We start from the raw sequence: 9,592 nt of genomic DNA, 5'->3' as shown, positions 1-9,592 counted from the left end.
TTTCGATAAAACTCGTTACTATAGCATAATTGACATGCGCAAAACCTATTATTCGACTCTGCGCATGTCAATTGTGCTATAGTAACGAGTTTTATCGAAAAATAAAAAGGTCGAAATTTGGATATTTTTGAAAAAATCCCTGTACTAATAGTACAGAAAAATGATCAATTTCCGACCCTTTTATTTTTGGGCATAAATGGTTATTATAGCATAATAAACATGCGCAGGGTCGAATAATAGGTTCTGCGCATGTAAATTATGCTATAGTAACGAGTTTTATCGAAAAATAAAAATGTCGAAATTTGGATATTTTTCGAAAAAATTCCTGTGCTATAGTACAGGGAAATGATCAATTTCCGACCCTTTTATTTTTGGGCATAAATTGTTACTACAGCATAATAAACATGCGCAGAGTCGAATAATAGGTTCTGCGCATGTCAATTATGCTATAGTAACGAGTTTTGTCGAAAAATAAAAAAGTCGAAATTTGGCTATTTTTCGAAAAATTGCATGTTCTATAGTACAGGTAAATTTTCGAAAAATTATCAATTTCCGACCTTTTTATTTTTTGGCATAAATGGTTACTATAGCAGCATAATAAACTTGCGCAGAGTCGAATAATAGGTTCTGCGCATGTCAAGTATGCTATAGTAACGAGTTTTATCGAAAAATAAAAAAGTCGAAATTTTGCAACAAACAGGGAAATGTTCGAAAAATGGCCGATTGTCGACCCTTTTATTTTTTGACATAAATGGTTACTATAGTAACCATTTATGTCAAAAAATAAAAGGATCGAAAATCGGTCATTTTTCGAAAATTTCCCTGTACTATAGTACAGGGATTTTTTCTAAAAATTGCAAATTTTCTACCTTTTTATTTTTCGATAAAACTGGTTACTATAGCACAATTAACATGCGCAGAACCCATTAGTCGACTCTGCGCATGTTTATTATGCTATAGTAACCATTTATATCAAATATGGTTATGAAAGCACAATTGACATGCGCAGAACCCATTATTCGACTCTGTGCATGTTTATTATGCTATAGTAACCATTTATATCAAATATGGTTATGATAGCGCAATTGACATGCGCAGAACCCATTATTCGACTCTGCGCATGTTTATTATGCAATAGTAACCATTTATGTCAAAAGTAACCATTTTTTACATAAATGGTTACTATAGCATAATAAACATGCGCAGAGTCGAATAATAGATCGAGTCTGCGCATGTTTATTATGCTATAGTAACCATTTATGTCAAAGGTAACCACTTTTGACATAAATGGTTACTATAGCATAATAAACATGCGCAGAGTCGAATAATGGGTTCTTCGCATGTCAGTTGTGCAATACTTTTACTTGTTTCCGGAGCTCAGCTGTGCTGGGTCCGGAGTCGAGGCTAGGCTATGCCTATAAGCCCCTCTTGATAATTACATCAACTCTTGAATATGGCGCAAATTTAAGAGGGTGGTTGGACCATGCCCGTACAAGACCGGACTTAATTGATTGGTTGATCTTGAAGCTACTACATCCTCCGATAACGAATTCCATAATATAATAGCTTTTCGACCAAATGAGTCCCTCATCCAATTTGTGCGTGAGAACTTAAATTTTAATTTAAAAGAATGACCACATAGTAACCATTTATGTCAAAAGTAAAAGGATCGATAATCGGCCATTTTTCGAAAATTTCCCTGTACTATAGTACAGGGATTTTTTCCAAAAAAATGGCCAATTTTCTACCGTTTTATTTTTCGATATAACTGGTTACTATAGCACAATTAACATGCGCAGAACCCATTAGTCGACTCTGCCCATGTTTATTATGCTATAGTAACCATTTATGTCAAATATGGTTATCAATTTCCGACCCTTTTATTTGTTTGCATAATAAACATGCGCAGAGTCGAATAATAGGTTCTGCGCATGTCAATTATGCTATAGTAACGAATAATATGGTCTGCATATTTTACCTCAATAATCGTTTTTTGGTGTTCTAGAATACAGGGAAATTTTACCCTTTTATTGTTGGTATAATGGCGTGCGCAGAAACAAGTAATGTGGTCTACGCATGTTAGCTCAATAATCCCTGTTTGGCAATTTTCGAATAAACCTGTAGTAATGTAATAAAATACTCAATGTCTTGCCATTTTTCGACCCTTTTATTTTTTGACAAAAATGGCATGCGTAGAAACAAATAATGTGGTATGCCCATATTACCTGATTGATGATAAGGTAATATTTTTAAAATTTATGGCTGATATATGCTTTTAAAAATGTTATTTGTAAAAAAAATAATTTAAAGTATTTTTATTTATTTCTCTAATAGATTTACAACATAACCATTGGTAAGCGTTCTCAATTTGTTTTATTTTTAATGTTTTTATACCTCATTATGTCGGTCGGTAGGTCAGTAGGTTGGTCGGTAAACACTAACTTGAGCAGGCGACTGCACCCATGTATATGGCCTTGTTCATTTCTCTCTCTATTTAGGTTATGTTATAAATTTACAGGCGGAGCTATACTATTTTAGTATTTGTATTACTTTTGTGCGTTCTCAATTTCATTTTGATTTATGGTTCTAATGGTCTAACCGTAATCAATAAAGCAATCAAATGTTAAGACCAACTGATGACACGTAGCCAACTATCACTACCAGTCGATAATGAAAGAGGCGTTAATGAACTGCCTGCAAAAAACAGAAGTATACAAAAATATAGAGCGTAATAAAACCATTCTATTGAATCAAATTCTTTATAGGATAGATTTATTACAACCATTTTTGTGGAACATTTTTATTGCGAGAACTGAATCGAAGCAAAACTAATGGATTTATTTAATTATGTATGATGTACTCATTAATAAGTGTGTTTTTTTTTCTTCTAGGTTTGGTGTTAACTCTCATCTAAAAAAATTAAACCGTAAGCTTGCTTGTGCCCTCTATGCTTTATTTTAGTTTCTTAATAATATAACGTAAGTAAATATCTGATATCAAAAGAAAATATTTTCAAAATAATTTCGACACAGCAATAATTAGAGACAATTTTCTAATAAATTTTTTTTCTGGCATTTCTTAGAGATTATATAGACTTAAAGAGAGCTTTCGATTACGTCATATTAATTCATTGTGCGCACACAGTTTTTATTGTGATGTGATTTCTCGCTCGATTTCTATACATTTTGGCTCTTCTTACAGTATGTCCAGACGATCAAAACGACAAAATATTCCGGTAGGTAGGGTAGGTCCTAGCAAAAAATCGTGAGTATGATTGTTGCGGGCTGGAATGGTGCTTGTCGCACTTGAAAACAAGTGCATTGAGAGTAGCCTATTCAGCCGGGCAGAGGGAGTGTCAGGGGCACACCATTTTTTGACAGCTAACATTAAAAAAATCATATACTTTATAGCGCTGACTCATTCATCTTGTACCCGCCCCTGTTCAGCACATTATAATATAGACTATAATTATAGTTAAAATAGCCTATGTAATCCTATGATATATGTTTATCGGTGGGTGAATTATAGAAATACTGCTCATTTTCAAAACAATATGTCATAATCAGAAAGAGTAAAGAAATTGTATCTAAAGACCGAAGCGATTTCTGACAAACTGTGAGATATTAATCTCATTGTTTTACTGAAATAAATTGTTACCTAGTTTGTCTTACATTTCGGCTTGACTGAACACAATTTCCATAATGTAATAATTGAGTGTTGGTGTATGTATGGTGTTATTTGTACTAATGGATGTTTAGATCCTCCTTGGCTGAATTACCATCAGCGATGCGTACCGGTAAGAGTGCGTTCAGACAGGGATTAAGACAATGGGAATTATGACAATTTCAGTGAAGGGGTGCGAAACTCTGTCTTAGCGGGACAATCTTGGTACTTGGACAAAATACGCAACCATGTTTCAGATAAAGCTTGGGTGATTTAAGAGCTGTAGGCTGACACTCACAAAAATATAAGGAATTAGACACTTGGAAAAATCTCCATGAATTATTTAGCAGCTAGTCTGCGAATAAAGCTTACAACACTATTACTTTTCCATCTAGGAGGCTAACATCTACAATTTCAATTTCCACACGGTGTAAAATGGATTAACTGACATTATGTTTTTTTGAGATGTGTATTTTCAAAGTTTGTAAACTTATTCTGATGAATTATCGACGAGTTGACAAATCACAAGCGAACCAACTGCTATTCGAATAATCTACCTAAATATCTATCTGTTTTGGAGGTTATATTAAGTTACAATTCTTCCAGAAATCTGTTTAAAAGTATTTAGACAGAGTTTCGCACTGTAGGCCCCTACTGTAGTTTGACAAACATATAGTCACAATAATTAATACGAGGCAAAAATACAGCATTAGCCACACATTTTGTATAATACATTGTTTACGTAGTAGTACTTTACATGGCGGTTAGTAACAATTCGTTTAGACATTTACATGATGTTTTGGTCCCGGATGTTGATCCACAAAGTGGCATTTACAAATTAAGATCAAGAAAGAACAACAGCTCAGTTACAATATGTTGCATTAAATCTTCAAAAAACAACATGGCAACGAAGTGCACTTTAACTTCAGAATTATGTAGGTCATGATATTTTTACTTCACAAGTTTTCAACGAGTGTTTGTCCTCGTTTTTAAACAACCTAGACATGCGCAATTCAGTGCTGACTTAATTAACTCAACAACTATTTTAAATTAACAATCTCTGTTTGAATTGGAGAAGAATTCAGGATTTGAAATTTATTACATAACGTAAAAATCCTGTTAAAATCATTTTAACACAAGTTTTTTTTAATGACTAATTTCACAGCGTGCGTTCCGCTTCACCGGTTTATGTGTTATTTACACGTACATCTGATTCATTGAAAGTTAGAGGCGTATTTTAGATTTTTCTTGAGGCGACTTCAGAGACTCTCAGTCAATAGGCAACACATTTTTAGTAATCTTTTTAATGGCTCTTTTGTGAATGAATTAACATGAACATACTTTCATAGATGTGAAGATTCTGAAGAGAATTTCAATTTGATTTGCAGACGAGAAATATCACTCCGCTGAAGTGTCTTTTTACAGAGGATTTAGGTCCGGTGCCTTTCCCAATTCCACCGAGATGTGTGAACTTCGTTCAAAGTAAGACAGAGATAGTTATGCACAATGAAATTACAAAGGCGAACTAAACTAGGATTCGCATTTAATCCACAACAACGTTGAACAAGAACACCCAGGAGAATATATTTATTGTAGTATTCTAAACCCAGCCAACTGTTTAATTTCGCGCGATCAGAATTTTCGCGAATACAAAACATTCGCGATTTATAGTACGTGCGGAAACGATGATTGTATACAAGATTGAATTAATGAGTTTATTAAATTATTGATAAAATTAAACTAAATAGGCCTACTTCGACAAATAGAGAAAAACTGTGCACGCGAATTAAACTAAATACTTTCAAAACCATTTATGTTTAGAAAAAATAAATTGGTTTGTAGCTATCTCAGTCCTAGTTATCTCTTTCATTGATGGTCCGGTATAAATGAAAGACACAAGAAAGGTAAAATTACTAAGATAGCATCAAATATAATTGGTTGTACGGTTAATTATTTAAGATATCTTTATGAAAAACAGGTCCTAAGTAAATTAAGTAAAATTTAAACGATAAGAACCATCCATTACATGTGAGATTTTATAAGAACAATTCAGACTGGCTACGAGCTCCTAGAGCTGATACGTCAAATTCAACACATATTTTTTTAATGAATATATTGTTTTTGTATAAATTGTAATTGTGAATGTTTTGTTTGTTTTACATTTTTTCCATCAAGGAAAACAACTTTACTATGTACACAATTTTATATATGGAACAAATGATTTGATTTTTTGATTTGATAGCAAACTAAATCGCGAACATTTTATGTCCACAGAAATAATGTAACGGTTTGTAGTGTATTGTATAAACATATAACACTCTGACGAGATATCTAAGCTGACGTTTCATAGTATTTTGTTAGCTTCACCAACGATTTTATAAACACTCATTATTAACAATACTTCGTTTTTATATAAATATTATTCTACATTACAATTCATATTACACTGAACTCATCACCACTTATCACAATTCAGCTCGGTTAATGATCCTTAGTCATACACTGCCCTCTATAAATGTATACGATTATAAACTTTTTCCAACCGTCTCACAAACTGAAATTATATAAAACAAAATGCGTAGCGCCCCCACTTGAAATAATTCACATCGGTAAAGTTCGTTGCAGGGATTTATTTACTCTTCCATGATTCGTGTATCAAATTTATTGAGAACAAGGCCAACAGCCATAAGTCACGTGCTAAAACGCATAGTGATACCGGACCGACAGACAGACCGACAGACCGACCGACATAGTGAACTATAGAGTCGCGTCCACGCGACTAAAAACGGGGGAACCCGTCTTTTGTAATATAATGTTTCAAGATGAAATGTCACCAAAAACATGAAAAATTAAGATTAATAAAATCAGATTTGAATAGGCCATTTTGTGGTTATAATCAAATCAATTATTTCCGTGGCGATATAAATGAAATGTTTTCCCTTACAAAAATACCAAAATGAACGGTTAAATTCAATCAAAAACCCATTGGGTGCTTTACATTACATACAGTGTTTTCAGGTAAAAAAAAATTGTTTTTATCAAAATTTTGTTCAAAGTGAATAATTATTATGTGTCGTAAAATAGCAAAAAATATTCAACATCAACATTTGTAACAATTATTTTTCAAAGGTAAAATAAACATTTCATTAGAAATTATAAAACATCGTTTCTAATCGGGTCCCAATGCGATCTCAACAAAAATAGAAATATTAATAGCATAACTATAAAACAATCAAGAATTGGGTTGTGAACACAATTCTATTTTGAGAACGGAGAGGGCGGGTTTTCGACCTCTTTGATCAAGCACGCTCTCTGTTAACACGATCACTTTAAGTTGAAGACAAATTTTCTTATTTTTCCATCACCGATTTCCATCCTAACACGACAACTTTTTTACAAGTAAGTTTTCTAACAATCCGGCACCTTATGCGACACAACTCAGGGCTGCTCTTGGCGGTGCCTTGGCACCTGCCGCGGGCTATTTTTTCTCTGAGCATCCCTGTTGTGCTTACTTAGAATTGGAAAATTATTGCTATATATAACTTATATTTGCTTATGACTTTTATGTGCAGTTTTACATGGGCGAATGTTCATTTACTAATAAACTATTTAAGCCAGAACTTATGTTGTATGCATCTTTATTTAGTATTCTATGAGTTTGTTAATCGTCGCTGTCTCCGAGTAGCAAAAATCAAGAATTGGGTTGTGAACACAATTCTATTTTGAGAACGGAGAGGGCGGGTTTTCGACCTCTTTGATCAAGCACGCTCTCTGTTAACACGATCACTTTAAGTTGAAGACAAATTTCCCTCCCTCCCGCCCAATATTTAGACACTTAAATAAGGGCTATTTTTTCTCTGAGCATCCCTGTTGTGCTTACTTAGAATTGGAAAATTATTGCTATATATAACTTATATTTGCTTATGACTTTTATGTGCAGTTTTACATGGGCGAATGTTCATTTACTAATAAACTATTTAAGCCAGAACTTATGTTGTATGCATCTTTATTTAGTATTCTATGAGTTTGTTAATCGTCGCTGTCTCCGAGTAGCAAAATAACTTTAGGAAACGAATTAATCAATAATCAAACAGAATATGATATCAATACAATGTTTCTTTCTTTCTTTCTTTATTAAAAACAAACCAATTGGCAGCAAATCTGCTGAATTGCATGGTAAGGGACAATATACATTCAAAAGACAAGTAAAGTAATAGTCATCATTAAACAAAATTATCGCAACAAAAATGTTTAACCAGGGAATAGTGACCTGTTCGAACCATCATTTACCTATTATTAATCATTTTCACTTTAGTTTAGGAAACTTTAAAGTAACAATTTTCTAGATTAATCAGAACTGGTCGACGATAACAAGAAAAAAGGTGGAGAGACAAGATTAATGAATAGTAGTCACTGGGATATATGAACATGACCTGTGGTGATAATGATGATGATGATAATGATGATGACGATGCTAATGATGATGGTCAAGATAGTTAGATAATAACAAATATAATTATATATGTAAATATTTCTATACTACCGTATTTATTCAGGAGGGTTACAGAAAAGCGGGTGGGTGTATCCGAGGGAGGCGTATCATCAGGGGAGGCGTTTATTTTTGTTGGGTGTAATATGGTAACATAATGTGTAATCAAATAAATACCTCCTAGATGCGAAAACAATTTAACACAATTAATATCGAGAAGTAATAAAATACAGTAAATATCATATCAAAATGCGTGGCAAATTGTAGATCATGTCAATCAATGATTCTACTACTAATCAAATGTAAAATATTGATGCATGTGGCGTGGCGCGATATTTCTTTTCGTACGTTGGGAACCCCTCATGAAACGTCACAAAAAAAACATGAATATTCAGTAGTCTTATCCATAAAGTAAGGCGTTTATTCGAGGAAATAAATAAATGTCCAAAGGCGTTTATTCAAGGAAGTTGGGGTGTGGTTGTGATCGTTTATTCTAGGGAGGCGTTTATCCAAAGTGGGGCGGGTTTATTCGAATAAATACGGTATTTTATAGTAAATATAAACTTATTAATTCATTTAATAATTAATTAGATATCTACATGAAACGAATTTTACAAATAGTTTTTTAATTTCTAAAATTTTTATTTTCTCGTTGGAAACCGTATACATTGTTATTGGCATCCGCATTTCATGTTAGACATACGTCTAAATGTGTCTACTTTTACAACAATTTTAAGTACTCCATACAGCTCAACGGGTTGTTTTTATTTTAAAGTGACACGGACCGAAAAAAGACTCGCTTAAATAACGATAAGAACAATGTATATAAAGAAAAATATACGAGATAATAAAATTGAATTATTAATAATATTTTAATGTATACAACAATGGATAAAATAATTATGAGGTAAAGTTGGATAACCTCCCAAAAGAGGAACTAAAGGTTATAAGTGAAAATATAACTTTTTAATAATGTTTGACACTTTTCGCATGTAGGTAAAATGTAAATGATATAAATAAATACATTTATTTAAACAAATTCGTTCAAATTCAGTGAGCATAGAAATTATAAAGAATACAATAAAATGTGTGTCACAATGCAATTACACCCGCCCTTGAACTGGTTATCACTGTGATGATCGTTTTATCAGTTCTAATTGAAATCAAACACAGAACTTAGAAAAATATGTTGTTTTTTTATTAACTGATGATATAAATATAGGCTTTAAAAGCATAGTATCAGTTTGAGAAACATGATATAACGCATAAAACAATAATTAATTGTTTTTATAACATACCAACTTTGTTAAATTATTCCACTGTTTTCATCTGAATAGTGTTAAAGAAGGCCAATTTACACTTGAGCGGAACACCGCTTGCTCGGATAGTATACATTCTGTGTCGGACACGCTACGCGGTTTCCCGCATACCGTTACCGGT

The sequence above is a fragment of the Antedon mediterranea genome, chromosome 5 (assembly GCF_964355755.1).
Source record: "Antedon mediterranea chromosome 5, ecAntMedi1.1, whole genome shotgun sequence".
Lineage (NCBI taxonomy): Eukaryota > Metazoa > Echinodermata > Crinoidea > Comatulida > Antedonidae > Antedon > Antedon mediterranea.
The sequence above is the reverse complement of the archived record's forward strand: the minus strand, read 5'-3'. Positions refer to the sequence as shown.